The following is an 18,847-nucleotide window of genomic DNA, read 5'->3' on the forward strand; positions in this document are numbered from 1 at the left end:
GACAGTCTTTTTTTCCTCTGGTTCGGGGGAAGCCTCAACAAAACACGTATTTAGTTGTGAACTCTGCAACTTGCAAAAGGATGTCATCCAACTGATCAGGAAATAACTTTCCCCCTCCCCTTAGTTTCTAACACGAACTACGGGGAATGTGCCCAGGGTTACACGAAGTTGGAATGAAAGGTATCAACTTATATTTCTAAATGCAGGTAGGGGAAAGACGTGCACAAAAATGGCAATTTTACACACAACAAGTCCGCCCCCGTGCCACATTCAGATTCACATCTGTTTAGTGTAGTGAGCAAAAACGCATTTTTTAAAATGCTTTTACTCCTGTCAGTGCTGCAGAGTCATCACCGCTGGGAGGAGTGATCGGGATTCTGCTCTGAACTGTGCACCTCCAGTGGAGTTTTTTACTAAATTCCAACTACAGGACCAAGTTGCAACTGTGGTTACGTGTTGAAAAGCCCACTGGAGTTGCAGTGCCGTTATATATTTATGGCGGATGATGATGCACAAGGCAGTTAGAAGACAGCTTGATTTTCAGATCCCAAGGTGAGGTTGCAGGGCTGCAAGTTGTACTTGGAAACTGAGCTAATTTGAGCTAACTTTTTGTCTGCAGCAGGAAAAGTTGATAACATCGCTATGCCCAAATAGAGAGAAAGTGGTGATTTTTAATGTGTTACGGGCATTGTTTTAGGTGTTTTGAACGTCATTAAGTATTTCAAAAACAGCAATATGTGGCAGGTGAGTGAAGGGGAAACTGATTTCCAATGTAGGATTTTATTAATGATTAGGGATTTTAAGCAATAATTTTATTTTTAACTGTAACAAAATATTTCACTCTTCTATGATCTTTTCTGCCTCCCTTCCACCCCCTACATCTGTAGCCTGTTATAAGGGCTCCTGAGAAGCTGTAGAAACAATTTCACCAGCCTGTCTTTACAAGATAAGTCCAGGGAGCACCAATGAGAATGCAATTTCACTGCTCATTGTGTCAATCAAAACTTGCAATTCTTGCTCCGTCAAAATGGCCATTGAGCAGTATCATTAAGAAATAAGGCCCAGATTAGGGCCAGATCCTGCCCAAGTAGACCGGGGCATGGTGTAGGGCAGTGATCTCCTTTTTACGCACAAGCTCACTTTTTGAACTTAAGTGCAACCCAGGATCTCCCCAGCCCCTTCCCAGAGGTCCTGCCCCTTCCCCGAAGCCCCGCCTTACTCACTCCATCCCCCACTTTCTCCCTCGCTCACTCTCCCCCACCCTCACTCACTTTCACTGGGTTGGGCAGGGAGTTGGAGTTCAGGATGGGGTGTGGACTCTGGGTTGGGACTGAGGGGATCGGAGTGTGGGAGGGGGCTCTGGGCTGAGCCTGGGGCAGGGGGTTGGGGTGCAGGAGGGGGTGCAGGCTCTGGGAGAGAGTTTAGGTGCAGGAGGGGGCTCCGGGCTGGGGCAGAGTGTTGGGGTGCAGGAGGGGGTATGGGGTGCTGGCTCTGGGAGGGAGATCAGGGCTGGGGCAGGGGGTTTGGGATACAGGAGGGAGTTCGGGGTGCAGGAGGGGGTATGAGGTGCTGGCTCCAGGAGGCGGCTCAGGGCTGGGGGTTGGGGTGCAGGCTCCCACCAGGCAGCACTTACCTCAGGCAGCTCCCAGCCAACGCACCCCTGCGGCCCCTGGGGGGGGCATGTGGCTCTGCGCACTGCCCCTCTCTGGAGGTGCCACCCCCGCAGCTCCCATTGGCCACAGTTCCCCATTCCCGGCCACTGGGAGCTGCGGAGGCAGTGGTTGCAGGCAGGAGCAGCACGCAGAGGGAGACCTCTGCCCGCTCCTTCCCTGGGGCCGTGGTGGCATGCTGGCTGCTTCTGGGAGTGGCATGGGGCCGGGGCAGGCAGGGAGCCTGCCTTAGCAGCAGCCCCGCTACACCACCGGACTTTTAGCGGCTGGAGACTGCAATCGACTGGGAGAGTCTCCAGGATCGACTAGTCGATTGCAATCGACCGGTTGGTGACCACTGGTGGGCATGCAGCAAGGGCAAAGCTGCAGTCACAAAGTGGCTCCTATGTGTATCTCTCTTCTCTATTCAACCTAAATGGGCCTGAGATATGGACTGCAGGATTTCATCTGATGCATCCTCATGGCACGTGGCCATTACTGCATCGCCATGCCTCAAGTTAGCACATGCTGATCACACTTCTAAATATTTATTTGGAGAAACACAGGAATGTAGCACACACCTGTATTCCATGGGCCTTGAGACACTGTCTATGACACGCATCCCGAGTGCCTGCATGTTAGTAACAGCAGATTCTTCTCATGGCATAAATTATTACATTATAAAAATGGAAGCCTAGTCTGGCCTAGTCACTGAAAGCATCCTGATCCCCCTACATGCTAATAGCTAATGAGCTCAGGGGAGCCATCAAGGCAAGGATTGGTAGGAGGACAGCTTTGAAATATTATGAAATATTGCAATTAACTAACAATAAAATCCTACTGGGTGAACTGTCTGCTAAGAATGAACAGAACAAATAAACATTAGTATGTCAGTGACAAATCACGGAGAAATACAGTGTCGGGAGTCTCGTCCACCAGGGTTACAGCAGCAGAAGGGGATCTTTATTAGGAGACACGAAACTCTGTGTCAGTTGTTGCACTTTTCCTAATCTTGTGTTGCTCAAGCAGAAAAGAGGCCTTTGTAGCAGGACCCAGTGTGTTTGTGCTAACTTAGGTGCAGCTTCATGTAAAAAATACAGTCATTCTAAAGGTGAGGTAGAGTGCTGCTGGCAAGTTAAAGTGGAGCATATCTCAGTGCTTCAATCTGCTCTGAGCAGCTTCCTGTCACCATCCGCCATTATGTATCAGCAGGAAATTACACTTTTATGAGTGATTTACTTCTAAACAAACACTACTACACAAACAATATGGTATTGAATTTGGTTGTTAGCCTTTTAAGTATTACTGTGAAAGATTGTAACAGCTGTCTAAGCTGATAACTACCACCTAGGATAAGAATGTTGTTGACTGAGTTATTAGTCAATTGTTTAACTAAATCTAGCTGCATCTCTCTCTTTTTTTATATATAAAATGTGAATGTTATACAGTTTCTTTGAACAATATAGTTTCTTAGAACAGGCATATAACTAGTTCCTTGGGTGGGAACTTTATGGGTAAAGAATTGTCTCAAAATTCAGATCACACCTTTTTTTTTTTTTTTTTTTTGGCTCTTAGCTCATTCATGGTGGGAAGAATCTCCAATTAGAGCAGAAGCAAGTTTCCAAGTAGCTTTGTAGGCTTTGGAGATAGGCCCTTACCCCAAAGCTTGGATCCAAAGACCACTGAACTTTAGATCCAGATGTGAACTTAACAGCAGGATCCTTTTGCATCTTACACTGCCAGGGGAATGGGCAAAGACAATTTCTATCTATTATTGTGGCTGTCGAGTACTCCAAAACCCTAGGCTTCCAGTAGTATGCCAGATGAACTGCAACTTAGAGGCAGGCACTGCAGGTGTTTCAGCAGCTAGGCCTTGTAGGCAGTAGCCCTGGTGGGTCCCAGTAATCTCTCAAACACATAGCTAAGAGAAAAGGTATTTTACTAGGGCTGGGAGGACTGGGAAAGGGTGCAGATCCCTAGACACAGAGGCTTCAACAGTTACTGTTCAAAGAGAGCCATAGCAGTTCTTGTTTGGGTCCCTGGGCAGTCCAGTCAAGCCTCAGCGTTCTTCAGGCCTAGTTCCTGGCATGCCGTCTCCAGTCCAGTCTCTGTTCAAGCAAATAGGGGCTTGTGGATTTCCAGGCCCAGTTCAGTTAGTGGTTCTCATTGAGCCCTCTCTGCATAGGGTTCCGGCCCAGCCACTGCTGCTCCCCCATAAATCCCACACAGACTTGCACCCAGCTCTGATGTCCAGCACTCATAGCCTGTTCCATATCGTCTCAGTCCACAGTTCCTGGGGCTTCTCTCCAACTTCCGGCTGCTATGTGCCTCCCACTTCTCAAAGAGAGCCCAACCACTTCCATGTCTAGGAGGAAGGGGATGTGCAATGGGAAGAGGGCTGATGGGAGTTGTAGTCGCCTACTTTTGCAGATCCATCACACTATCTTAGGGCCTCCATTACCATGGTGTCTGAGCACCTCTCACTCTTTAATGTATTCATCTCACAATACCTTTGTGAGGCAGGGCAGTGCTATTATCCCATTTTACAGATGGGGAACTGAGGCACAGAGACACTGAGTGACTTATCCAAGGTCATACAGGAAGTCTGTGGCCAAGCAGGGAACTGAACCTGGGTTTCCCACATTCTGTGCTAATGCCTTGATCACTGGACCATCCATCCATTTAATGGGTCTGGTTTATATCCATTTACTATGATTCTTTAATAATGAATGTAGCAATTGAGCCTCATTTACCCTGACATAGCACTTCATCTTACAAGGTGCTGAATGCCTCAGCACCCCTAAGGAAACACTGCACATCTCACAGGATCAGGCTCATAATATGTGAATGAGGTGGACCTTGCAAAATTCTTTGTTGTTGCATAATTGGGACTTAATTCAACTCCAAATTGATTCTTGCAGGTTCCAAAGGGTCTGATCCAAAGCCCAATGCAGTGCAGTGGAGGTTTTCCACTGAATTCCGTGGGCACTTTAAAAGGCTATTCCCATGAACGCAACCGAGTAAAGCCAAATTTGGCATCTGAAGAAGAACTCTGTGAAGCTAGACAGCTTGTCTCCTCCATCAACAGAAGTTGGTCCAATAAAAGATATTACCTCACCCACCTTGTCGCTCATATCCTGGGACCAACACAGCTACCAAACACTGCAAACTTGGCTTTATGAAGTTGCAAAAATCATCCCTTTTGTAGGGGTGGAGGCTGCCCCACTGCACAGAAAGGGCCAAATTTTGCTTTCAGTTGCACTGGTGTAAATCTGGAGTAACTACTAAGATCAGTAGAGTTGCTCTAGCTTTATACCACTGAAAATGAGAATTTTTAATGGCATCTTTTTTAGAGTTAATAATGAATTAATAGCCTTTTATATATACAAATTATTCTATTCACTGATGCAGAATTGCAGATCTTTTCATGTTTTCTGGAGCTGTTACAAAAACACTTGCCATGGTAGCCTAAAACAAAATGGAATGTTTTTATATTTTGGGACTGGAAAGTTTGGCTTTTGTTGAACAGTTTTGCTGAGCCTTATAAATCAGTGAATTTATTTCCAGCTCAGTTGATATTATTGGGATCGATCTGTATCAGAGAATAATGGCAGTTACACATTCTCACCAAATTGCTTCCAATGACATTTGTCCATATCATGACAAGATCTAACAATATGCTTAAGAGACCTGTCTTTTTCTGGACTTGTATAGTAATTCAGCTGGGAGCTGTCTGAATTCAAAAAAGCCAGACATTTCTGAATTTAGGTATGATCTCCAAATAAAGGAAATCTGATCTCTGAGCTTTGTCCCACAAGTACTTTTTCAAAGCACAGTTCCTCTTTGCCTGTGGTAGCCCTTTGTAACAGGAAACCTTGACTTTAATGAAGCGCTTTTATTAGATCAAGCTACTATTGCTGTCTTCATCTTTGTTCTTTTAGACAAGGACAATTTTGAAAACTAACATTTGAACATTAAAAAAAACCCAACAACAACTAAAAAACACTGGCCATAATGTGAGGGGCAGAAGACTTAGAAAATTCTTCCAGGAGCACAAGCTCTTCTTTTCATATAGATGTGTTAAAACAAAACAAAACAAGAAACTTGCAGGCCTGTCTATGAGACTTTATAGAGCCTGGTGGGCACCATGAGTTGCCTCTAATGTACGGGGCTAATTATCTCAGCTGGTTGGCTGAGGTAGAGATGCCTATGGACTGAAAATGCCCACTGATTCTTGTCCAGTAGTCTGAAGATTGATTCGGATCTTCCCTACACTATGTAAATCAAGAGCTAGATGGATATTTTGAGATCAGAATCAGGCTCCATTACTTAGCCTCCTGCAGTTCTAGCCATGCTCACTTGGGTTTTTATAGGGCAAGATTCTTTCCAGCTGTTCTTCAAATATGCCAGGAGTATGGGAGGCACAAATGCAGCCATTGTGCTCCCCAGAGTGTGGGGGCTGCCTCCTCCATGTGCCAGAGGGGTTCAATCTTGCATCACTGAAGTCAATGAGAGTCTTTCCTCTCGCTTCAGTGGAGCAGGATGGAGCCCCACATGCACTGCTTTACAACTCAGGATGTTTGTTTGGAAATGTCAGTAACTGGTCACTGAGCAAGGGAAAACCCCCTTCTAGAGCCAATTTCCCTGTTTGAGTCTGAACTGAAGTTGGAGGAACTGCATCAGTTTGAAGTTCTTCAGCACACTGAAAAGAAATAATCTTGGATACGAAACTGAAATGGAGCATTTCTCTGGAAAACATGCTGTGTAAAACATGCCCTCCCCTTAATTCAAAGCAATAATTGAACATTTTAAACCAATTTAATGACCCAAGAACAGCAGGATGAATGAATGAACTTGTGTACGCTTCACGAGTGACTTGATTACTGCCAGCTCACATGCCTGGGCTACAGTTGTTGTAATACATTAGAATTTGAAATAGGATGTTGTTAGGAACTCTTTGCATGGGGTGGAATTTGAATCAAAAGCCATAAGTGAACTATGACAGCAAAAAATGAAAGAGCCGTTGCTTTTTCACATGGCCTATTTCTTTTACTGTCATTAAACTCAATCAATAATTAACCTATGGTTTAACCGTGCTGGTCATTTCATAGCAAATCAAGTAGAAAAAATGTTGTATACCTGAATAAATTCCTAGAAAATGTCTCTAACGTGAATACATAGATTGAGATGTAGACTATGGCAATTTACAGACATATTTCTACTAAGGACCTCTAAATTTGCACCCAAAATTTTGCATATGCAATAATTTCCAACTCCAAAAAGGTGGAATTTGTGCATGGAAAAAGCATTTGTTGTGCAAAGTGTAAAGCAAGAAATTAAGAACATTTGACAAGCAAATTAACATTCACCAATCCTGTTTGAATGCCCAAGTTTTGGGAAGGCATCATGCCTCCTTGTATGGATAGGATGGCATTGAGGTCACTGACAGCATTTAATAATAAAGAATAATCATAAAAAATAATTTCAGATAAATGTTTAGCCAGTTTATTGTTTTTCTGTTCTTTTGCACAAGAGCTTCACATGGCAAAGATATATCTCCAAGCCATGATAACCAGAGATAACCTGGACCAAGTCAGAAGATCTAAAATCTTGTTCTCTTTGTTGTCTGCTATGTTGTCCACCTAAATAGTGGACCATATCCTCTATAGGTATAGCTCACAAACTGAATGAATTACATTGATTTCCACCAACTTAGGATCTGGCCTTGTGAGTGCAAAATTAAAGGCTGGGGTGAGTTGCCTTTGGAAAACAGGGCTTCTGAAGATGAATTTTTAAAGAAGAGTACAAGTGATTCCCTACTATAAATGGTGCTTACATCTCTTGAGCTCACAAATATCTATGCATACTAACATATATTATCTGTCTCTGTGCCTAATTGCTATTCATATGCATATTAGTATGTCTGATTATGCAAACAAAGTTTTTGTAGGTACAGTGATTGCACATACATTTTATTAGTTCATCCAATTGTGCTATGACCTAGAGTCTATGGTGGATGTAAAAAATGATTTAATTTATTCTGTGCATCTTTGTGTGGTCAATCTTACTTAAGAATAAAAGTGGTTAAGCTGATTTAGCTAAAGTTGTTAAGAAACTAGCTAATTATTATTTGTAGTATGGTAGAGTGTACTGACTCCTGCCAAGATTGGAACCTCATTGTGATAGGCACTGCATAGGCACAGAATAAAAGACAATACCAGCCCCCCAAACCATACAATTTATATAAATCAAGCTACTAAACCAACTTCAGCCACCTTGATTCTGAAAGAAGAGTATCCACCAAAAGACTTGCATCGAAAGAATAAAATCAGTTTTAGGAAGTTGATTGAGTTAGATTAGTGAAAGTCTGCTTGTAGACGAGGCCTATATTTGAAAATTGGTCTCACTCTGAGGGTGTATTTCAGATGCCTAGCTGTTTATCAAATGGTCAAAGAAAAATAAATAAAACAGCCACTCTGGGCATGATTTGATCCAACTTACACCAGTGTAAATAAGGAGTAACTTCAAAGTCAGTGGAGTCATAATAGTGCAACAAGGGTGTAAATGAGATGAAAACTAAGCCTGTTACCCCTGATTCAACTGAACTTACACTGATATAAAATCAGGAGTATCCCCAGTGAAAACAAAAGGCAACATTGTCAGTTTGGTCTGATCACATTATAGGGATCTCTGAGTTGACAGCCATTATGCAAAGCATCAAATAGCTTACATGGTTACTGAAAAAAGTCCTTTCTGTTACAATACCAGAATGGTGACAGCTTGGGAAAATCTCTTTTATATGTAGTAAAAAGCTCATTAAACTCATTAACCCAATGGTTGTTTAATTAGTCAATGGAAATTAAAAGTGGGGAAAAAATTAGGGCAGCAGGAAGACAAAAATAGAAATGTAAGAAGGAGATAGTTCAAGGATAGTGAGAAGAAGAACATGTTTCTTAATTACTTTGCTGGCGCTCTCTCGCTGGGATCTCTCTTCCAAATCACTCTAAGCTAAGCAACTGTCACCTGCAGCTTGCTTTGCAGATGGATTGGTGGGGGCACATATTCAAGTCTACATTTTTGGCACACTTACAAAGTGTCTGGTGATTGATTTTGTAGTTGCTAGCAGCTCGGCATTGCAGAGAGATTATCTGTAGTTATATACTTATTATTTGTGTTTATTATTTTTTGCATATTATGGTAGCACCTCAAGGCCCCAGCTGAGATCAGGGTCCCATTGCAGTAGACAATATAGAAACACTTGGAGAGAAATGACCCTTGCCCCAAGGACCTGGCAATCTAAATAGACAAGACAGATAAAGGATGGGGAAAAAAGTAATATTATTATCCCGATTTTATAGATGGCACAGAGAGTTTAGGTGATTTGCCCAGGATCACACAGGAAATCTGTTGCTCTGCTGGGAACTGAACCCATTTTTCCTGGGTCCCACTTCAGTGCCTTAACCACAAAACCATCCTTCTTTTCATAGATATGTTAATAAGGAGCTCATCAGGTTCAGTGATTGCACCTAGGCCAAATAATCTCATTTGCTCCCTCACCCAACCCTACAGTTCTAAATCATTCCCCCAAATGGTGCAGGTGGTTGTTCAAGATTATGTAAATTGGACACAGGTATTACTATAGCTTGGGGGGCCTCTAGTCATAACTTCTGCTGCAGGGTCTCCTATCTTTATCTTCAATAAAAATAGAACTTGCCGTGGTCCATTCGAAGTAATAGCTGGTTCTTGCTATTGTTCACTGGTATCGTGGGTTTGCTCATTCTGGACTCAACCTAGGATAAGGGCCATCAGGGAAGTACACAAAACAAAAATATGTGAGGAGATTGTATTTATAACTTTTGATGTAGGGGAATTAAAATTTCTACTTGCAGTCAGCTTGATCTCAAAATACTCCTGAGTGCAGATCTCCCTTTGTCTTAGAAATAAAGTGGAACTGATTGACAACTATGTTAGAGACAACTATGTTAGTGTTACATTGGTGCAGCTCCATTAATTTCTCTGGAGTTGCAGCAATGTACGAAACAGTAGTAAAAGCAGTGGTGATTCATTGTGTGAAACATTGTATTGGACTGGCAACTTTGGGGAGTGCTCAGAGGGACTCAACCAGAAAGTTCACTGCCAGCACACTTGCTCTGCACTCAGTTTTATAGACAACTTTCCAAAACAAAAATACTCATGTAGAGTGAAATTCAGCCCAATGCAAAGCCACAAAAAGGACTGTTGGAAGGAGGTACGTTTTTGGAGAAACCTGAGGAATCGGGTCATGACACACCTCCTCCAGCTCAAAATTAGAATTCTCCCCTTCTCTGAACAAGAAGATGCCCCTTTCCTGTACCCCCACTCACTGTTTGTTGGCTGGGGTTAGCAAAGTCCAGAGTGCAGACAGGTGCATCTCCAGTCGCTAAAGGAAATGCTGCCTTGTCTTTCCTGAGGGTTCCACCACCTAACCTAGCTGTGGTGATTTCAGCCTTAATACTGCTGGGTAGGGTAGCCTCACCAGATTTCCTCAGCTATGCGGCTGTCTATCCCCAGGTTGCCTCTCCACAGTCTTTAGAGAGGGATCAGGGATACGATGATGCCAGAAGGTAGGAGCCCCTTTCTTCTCTCTCTCTGGTGGTGCCCCAGCTACACAACCCAGCATTTTATTACTCCCCAATCTGAAAATGTAAGTGCAGTGCCCAAAACTCTCACATAACTGAAATATTAGTGAGGCCTGGCTCATTTTGTCATTTCCCCTTGATCACCAGTAGGGGGTGTCAGAGAGTTCCTTCCACACAGGAGCTCCTGGCCATCTGGCGTTCTTACGCAGTTCTGGGCTGCTCTTCTCCCTGTTCAATAGCGAATGCCCTACCCTCCACGGCTTCAGGCCACAAGGCTTGCACCATTATTGACAATATTGCATCACTAAGACTAAAAGGTAGCTTAGAGTCCGTGCCATGGAAAAGATGACTAGCCTTCAGAATCATCTGTATGTGAGTTATCTGGACACATGGCTGCCTTTCATCACTTATGCTGAAGCCAAAAACTGGATTATAAAGCCAGCGTGCCTCTGGAAACACCTCTGTAGATTAAGCTCTTATGGAGATGTGTACTTTATACCCTCCATTTCTTTATGATCTATAGGACTATTTCTCTCCTTCTCTCTCTCTCTCATTTTTTTTTTTTTTTTTTTTTACTTTTCTCAGTACTGTCTTTAGAAGGGTGAAATCTTGAGTTTAGAGATGAGGGAGAATTCCCTGTAGTCCTGTATAATGTTTCACTGGTAAATAAAAGCTGTACTGCCTGTGAGGGGCCATGCCCTCACTCTATTAAGGAGGAAGCTAAGGAGCCCTTCTGGGTTCAGCCAGCATTAAATAGACACGCTTGCAAGGCTTGCTCTGCCTGGTGGGAGGAAATTTAGAAAGAGAAAGCCCTTTGTACCCCCCACAGGAAGGGGCTACAAGTAGGGGAAGACTGCTATGCCTCTGAGACAGCTGGTTACAAGCTTGGATCGGCGAAGAGGGAGACAGTTGCAGACCTGGCCACCCCAAAACTGCCTCGCTAGGTACAAAATAGGTGTTACAAAAAGTGGGGACAGGGTCTAAGGACAGATTCTAACCCTGACAATATAAAGCCTGCAGAAAGCTGGGACCCAAAAGAGTCACCAAGAGATGCCCAAGAGAGTGAGTATCTTTTTTCTGTTCTTTACTTCGATGCTCCCTGTCCTTAGTGAGGGGGGGAATGAATTTTGTTTGGAGTGACTCTGGGATACTCAGAGCAGGGGAAGGACTCTGAGTGCCAGAGAAGGGATGAAACCAAACCCACGATCTGTCAGGGGCTCAAGGGGCCCCCACCCACAATACTGCCACAAACCCGCATTTCTTCTGGAAACGTATGTAACCGAGAACATGCCTCAAGTGGAAATAAGGACAAATATCCACGCTACTGTCCTTCCAGAAACCAAACCATTCCTGGTTAGGAAGAATGGAATCAAGAATAGCATCATTGTCACCATTACTTGGGCCATTCAAGTCAATAGCAATAGCATTATCATTTCTTTGGTTTGTTGTTCATGGAGCTATGTTGATTTACATCAGCTGAGGACCTGGTCCTGTAGATTTTGGTCTCCAACAGAATTTGGCAGGAAAAAATGCTAAAACTTTAACGTCTAACAAAAGACTTTCTGACTGATGATTCAAAAATAGTTCCTGGCTCACCTGGGAAGCCTGGAGGGGGTGTGGAAAGATTTGGGGCCTGATTTCCCATTGTCTTGCCCCTTGTGGAGTCATTTCACTTAGGATGGAATAATCCAATGCACCGCTACAGACTAGGGACCGAATGGCTAGGCAACAGTTCTGCAGAAAAGGACCTAGGGGTTACAGTGGACGAGAAGCAAGATATGAGTCAACAATGTGCCCTTGTTGCCAAGAAGGCCAATGGCATTTTGGGATGTATAAGTAGGGGCATTGCCAGCAGATCGAGGAACGTGATCGTTCCCCTCTATTCGACATTGGTGAGGCCTCATCTGGAATACTGTGTCCAGTTTTGGGCCCCACACTACAAGAAGGATGTGGAAAAATTGGAGAGACTCCAGCGGAGGGCAACAAAAATGATAAGGGGACTGGAACACATGACCCCTGGAATATTGGAATATGGAATATTATGAGGAGAGGCTGAGGTAACTGGGATTGTTTAGTCTACAGAAGAGAAGAATGAGGGGGGATTTGATAGCTGCTTTCAACTACCTGAAAGGTGGTTCCAAAGAGGATGGATCTTCTAGACTGTTCTCAGTGGTAGCAGATGACAGAACGAGGAGTAATGGTCTCAAGTTGCAGTGGGGGAGGTTTAGGTTGGATATTAGGAAAAACTTTTTCACTAGGAGGGTGGTGAAACACTGGAATGCGTTACCTATGGAGGTGGTGGAATCTCCTTCCTTAGGTATTTTTAAGGTCAGGCTTGACAAAGCCCTGGCTAGGATGATTTAATTGGGGATCGGTCCTGCTTTGAGCAGGGTGTTGGACTAGATGACCTCCTGAGGTCCCTTCCAACCCTGATCTTCTATGATTCTATGATTTCCACCTGTACAAAGCAGGTGTAAAGTGCTACCCAATCAGAATGGTAATATTTCCACACACACTTGCAATTGCTTTCAGCATCCTTAGTGTTTCCCACCTTGTGTTTTAGAAAGTCTGTGCACTCACTCCCACATTGCCTGCCTAACTTAATTCTATTGTCAGGCTTGCAATCTGTCCCGAGTAAGAAGTGCATAGTTGTGAGGCCCTAGCAGGGGCGCCAGAATGGTGGGGGAGGTCCAGGGGACAATGCCCTTCCCTTTAAAAGTAGGAGGGCTATGCCCTCCCACTTTTTACCGGCCACAAGGTAGAGCGATGGTGGGAGGGGGCTATGTGGGGGCAGAGCCTCAGGGAAAGGAGTGGTGCGGGGTCAAGGCCTTGGGGGAAAGGGGCGATGTGGGGGGTGGGGCCACAGTTTGCACACTGGTGCCCCCCCGCCCACTGTTAGGAAGCTTTCGCTGCCCCTGTGCCCTAGGAATACAGCAAAGATTGCATTGTGATGGTGAGAATTACAATTCAGCCCTTAGTTTCCACTTGTTGCAGCAGGGGTGTGCTTTGCAGCAGCCTTCAGAAGGCAAAGATTCCTTCCCTCTCCACGTCAGCTCAGCTGTACAGCTTGGCACAGTGCCGGCGACGGAATCATGACTCTGCCCATTTCCTACCCCTCCTCTAGGGTGACCAGACAGCAAGTGTGAAAAATTAGAATGGGGTGGGGGATAACAGGGGCCTATATAAGACAAAGCCCTGAAAATCAGGACTGTTCCTATACAACTGGGACATCTGGTCACCCTACCTTCCTCCCACACCCATGGGCTGAAGGAGGAGTATCCCCCAGGATTCTGTTCTATTTCTAAGATGTGGGTAGCCCACTCAAGGCAGTAAGGGTACTCCTGAAGCACCTTTCACAGTCTTACTCCCTGTTGCAGGCACACAGAGGGCAAGATTATCATTCGTTCTAGCTCTATCAATAATAGATATAATAAATGATTAATTATGAATAAAATTGTAATGAAAGTTCTACTTAAAGCAGCAGAGTTAGGTATGGCAATAGGCACTGTCTTCTTCAAGGGGATTTAGGAGGTCTGGAGAGAGGGAATAAATTAATCATGTTTTCAGAAAAGCCTAATTACAAATCTTCGCAAGAAGGTTACAAGCCTCGGCATTGTTTTCTAATAGCTCAGCTTGCCTCTACAGAGAAGCATGCTGTTTAATGATCACAGCAGGTATGGTTGTGAGGCTAAGCATTTGGCGTCTGAAGTTCTGCAGTGCGATGTTCTGGTTTTGGGGTATGTTCCCCCAACCGTTTATATTGGTTTTCTTTACAAAAATTGAGACTATTTAAATCCATGGAATCAGCCTTGGATTCCAGTGTGAGTGACGTTGCAAGACCCATGCAGAAGGGGAGTCAATCTCCAGTGTGACTTCAGAGGAGGTTTTTAAACAAACTTGATGTGAGGATGCTGACCAATCAGGAGCTGGTACTGTCCCTACGGCAATGGCTTCAAGAAGGAAATGAGAAAGTCCCTTGTTTTATCCTCTCTATCTTATTGTTGCCACCTTTCCCTGCAGTATTGACAGGGAGTGTGGATAGCAAGTACTTATTCATTTACCTTCCTTGCTGTCTAACCATCTCTTAAGAGACACTTCAAAGAAAGGAAGGAGAGGAGAAGAGTAAAGTCTCTGTAAAATTAAACAAAGCCAGCTCTTCTTGCCGCTATAGCTGGGGATTCTCCCTCTATACACCCCTGCAGTTTGGACTACAGGGGTATGAATTGCAGGGCTCACTAGCATGCTGCAGCTGTAACTCCCCCACGTGGATGCTACTTGCATGAACTAAAAGGTGCATAGTTTGCACTAGTATAATGCTGTTTAAAGAAGACATTCACACAAACTAGGTACCTTTTAGTTTGCAGCATCCAAACGGGGGGAGGTACAGTGCAGCACGCTTTTGCATGCTTGCAATTCACAACCCCATCGTGCCAACTGCGGGGCTGTGTAGACATAGCCATCGTTAAACCTGGAGCTGGTTCCACCCGAATTGGTCCAACACTTTACCCCTCCCCCCGATCTCATGTCCTGCAGTGAGCAAAGCTCACACTTACGAGATGGGACACAGTATTCTGGCACTCAATGACCACTGAAAAGGATTTAGGGGTAATGGTAGATAGCCAGCTGAATATAAGCTCCCAATGAGATGATGTAGCAACCATGATCCTTGGATGTATATGCAGGGGATATCAAGTAGGAGTAGGGAGGTGGTATATGGCATTAGTGAGATCATCCCTGGAATAGTGTGTCCAATTCTGGTGTCCATCCTGAGAAAAAGATGTTGCCAAATGAGAAAAGGTTCAGAAAAGAGCTACAAGGATGATTTGAAGTCTGGAAAACGTGATTTATGAGAGACTTATGGAGCCCAATCTGTTTGGTTTATTCAAGAGAAGTGCCTTGTTCATGGTCTGTCAGTATATACATGGAGAAAAGAGAATAGTAGATGGCTCTAGCAGAAAAAGCCATCGCAAGCTCCAATGATTGGAAGCTGAAGTTAGACAAATTCAGACCAGAAGTAAGGTAATAGTGATGATAAATTAATCATTGGAACAACTTATTTAGGGGATGTGGTGGATTCTCCATCATTTGAAGCCTTTAAATCAAAACTGGGTGTCTTTCTAAAATATATGTGATAGCTCACAGAGAAGTTGATGTAGAAATTACTGGGTGAGGTCCTATGGCTTCTGTTATGCATGAGGTCAGAACAGATTGTCGTAATGATCCCTTCTGGGTTTAAAAGCTATGAATATAATTTACACTAGTGGGAGATCAGAATCAGGCCCTGTATACCTACCCCTCTTTCGACCTGTGTACTCAGACATACTAGTTCTGTTTCTGTATGTATCTATAGTGTCAATACTCCCATTACACAGGAGAGGCAAACAATGATTTTTTTCCACATAGTGTACAAAGTCACTTTACATTGGCTGTAAGTCATTCACCAGCCTTGGAAATTAAGAGGTGGGCAAGACCATTTTAAGCCAAATTAAAAAGAAACAAACGAAAACACAACCAACCCAGATTTTGTTTTACATAGATATTGTAGTTATGCTGTCAAAATGGTTACACTGACTGGGTGTAGTTAACTTACCTACCAATAAAAAGATAAAAGAAAAACCATTACTGGGTTCAGCAGATTCAGTTGTAATGGGTTAATATTGCTAGAACCAGTAACATCTTATGAACTGGCAAAAAGGAACCTTTAAAATATACCATATATATTAAGTTGAGCCCAGAAAAGAACAACCGTGCTATGTGTATTTGAAAAGATTCCTTGGAATGAAGGTCTCTTGAGCCCAAAATCAAAACAAGAAAGAAAGACTTGCACTCCACTTCTGACTTCTTCAAATGGCTTCTCATCTCAAGAATAAAATGATTTTCACTCACTAATTCTGCAGTGACCTCTGCTGGGTAAGGGCAGGAGGTGTATTATTTCTGAAGATACTGTTGCATAATGGATACTAGTAAGCGCTTTCTAATCAATAGTTTTATCTGAACCTATCACATTACAGTCACTTTCATTAGTGCAGTGCAACACAGTTTTACAATTGTAGAGCTGTCGTATAAGTGTATGAAATTGTATGGGGCATAAAGTGACAGTTAAACAGAGACAGTGAACTCTGATTATTATAGACCAGTGGTTTTCAACATGTGATCTGTGGAACCCTCGGGGTCCGCAGACTCTGTCTAAGATTTCCAAAGAGGTCCACAGCTACATTTGAAATTTTTCAGGGGTCCGCATATGAAAAAAGGTTGAAAACCCTTATTATAGACCTTAAAGAGATGTCAGATTATCCAAATATTTCTTAGCTATTCTGCCACCACAGGTAGCTGGAAGTTAGCAATTATTATGGATAGTTTAAGGATATTATTAACCTTTTGAACCATTAAAGAGCAACATCTGAAAATGGAGATCACAAGTTTAGGAGGAATTATTATTACTCAAAAAAGGTGTGGCTTGTTCTTTTTGTATAGTTCATTCTTTCAGAAGGCTAGATCTCCAGCTGATGTAAATCCGCATAGCTGATTTGACTTCAATGGGAGTTATGTTGATTTACACCAGCTAAGAATCTGGCCCCAAATATCTGAGCCCTGATTGTCCAACAGCACCAGGGTAGCTTTGGCCCTTATTCAAATTCCTAGCAGTAAACTCACTGTCACAACTTGCCTTTTTATATCTGGTTTGTGTGGGTTTTTTTTTTTTTTTCAAAGCTCGTTTTTCTTTTTGTGACCACCATTAATCTTTTCCATTTCAGAAACCTGCTTTGTTTTGTGGACTGTCTAGTAATCAACAGAGCCTTGTTAACTCGAACAGTGCTGACAGCAGGATAATGTTCCTATGTACAGTATTTCACTTGAACTCAGATGAACAGTGCAAAAGAATTTAGTGACAGTGCCTAAACTTATCTGGCTTGTTATAACCATGACACTCAGAGCTGAAGAAGGGGGTAAATAAAGTAGAATTAGGCTATAAGTTAACACAAAAGGTAATTTGAAATAAGATTCCAGCTAAGATTGAGGGTTTGTCCACACACAAGTTGCATCAGGGTAATTTAAATTAGTTTAAAATCTGATTTAATTAATCTGGTTTGAAGCCCTTTGTGGACAATCATATCAGTTTAAAACTGGTTGTATCAGTTAACCTTGCATCTATAAATTTAAAGGCGGGCATATATCAATTTAAGAGTCCACACACAAAGTCACACCAGTTTAACTAAATTAGTTAAAAAGCATTAATTGAACAGACACAATTGTGTATGTACACCAGGTCTTAAAATAATCCAAGTATCTACACTACCTCCATTTCTCAGCAAGATATTCTACAGGGAGACACATAGCACTTTGACCTTTTGGCAGAAGAAGAACTGAATTCATGGAGTACTAAAACCAGCTATCCACCTCACTCAACACATGTTCCAGATCCAGTGACATGAGCATGTGAACCACCTCAGAGAACCAGCTCGAATGGAGAATGTTTACTAATCAACTAATGTGGCCTAGAGATTATCATGGGTTACTGAGCGCTGCTAATCTCTGTGTATCCCTTGTCTGTCCGTGTTTGGCAAATGCTAACCCCTCAGAGAAGTTCTGTCCTTATTCCAAAGCAGGTAGTTGGAAGAGATGCAGTCCATTCTGCAGAGGACGTGTCCTGTCTGGAAGAGATTTTGCCCAGTTCCTGCTTAGATTCCCTAACAGAGAGAGGGTACAGGGCATCTCTCTCATTCCACTGTATGCTCCATACTGTAGCCAAGCCATGACTGCATTCCTGGAGCATACTGTACAGGACTAAATGTGGGCAGCCAGCTTAGAGGAGCAAGGAGGTCATGACTGTGTGGACCCCCCCTACCAGCTAGTACACTCTCCACCAGCTGTGCTCCATCTGCCTATGGGTGAGTTCCCAGAGTCATTGTGGTTCAGGAAGACATGATGCCTCTTCCAGCTCCCGCTGAATGAGTTTAGCTCTTGCCTCCAAGCCACCTCCAGGATGACTCCAAGTCACAATAGACACTTTTGGGATTAAGCACAATCTTTGCCTCGCACGCTGCTCTTTGGAAGTTCACTGTGCACTTATTGCTGACACCTAATTTCCAAGGCTCATGTACTGAAAAAAAAAAAAAGAAGAAGACGAAGCCAACAGCTCAGCTTCTTTTCCATTTATCATCTCTCACTGTCTATTACCTGCATCAGTGATAGTCTCATCTGGTTAATGCTCCTCCTCAGGGGACAGGAATGAACATTACAGCTCTTCAACTTTCTTCTTATGAACTCTTGGGACTGAATCAACTCACCGGGCTACAGCTGAGTATGCAGTAGAGTTCCATAAATCTTCTCCAGTCTTCCTGGATGTGATTCTGAACATAGTATCACCCTAGGCATCTCTTATCGTAGTAATCACTGCAAAATTAGCTCCTTTAGCTGCTAGGCCAATGATCAAATTTTGTGCTCCATTAGCCATAAAAATATCTTTGATTTCATGTAATTAGGAGTTCCACGTTATAAACTCCCATAGGTTAAGTTCCCCATGGCATTTAGGAGTGCTTGACATAATTTCCATCCGGTTCCCCTTACAGTGTTTCCTTA

The sequence above is a fragment of the Chelonia mydas genome, chromosome 6 (assembly GCF_015237465.2).
Source record: "Chelonia mydas isolate rCheMyd1 chromosome 6, rCheMyd1.pri.v2, whole genome shotgun sequence".
NCBI lineage: Eukaryota > Metazoa > Chordata > Testudines > Cheloniidae > Chelonia > Chelonia mydas.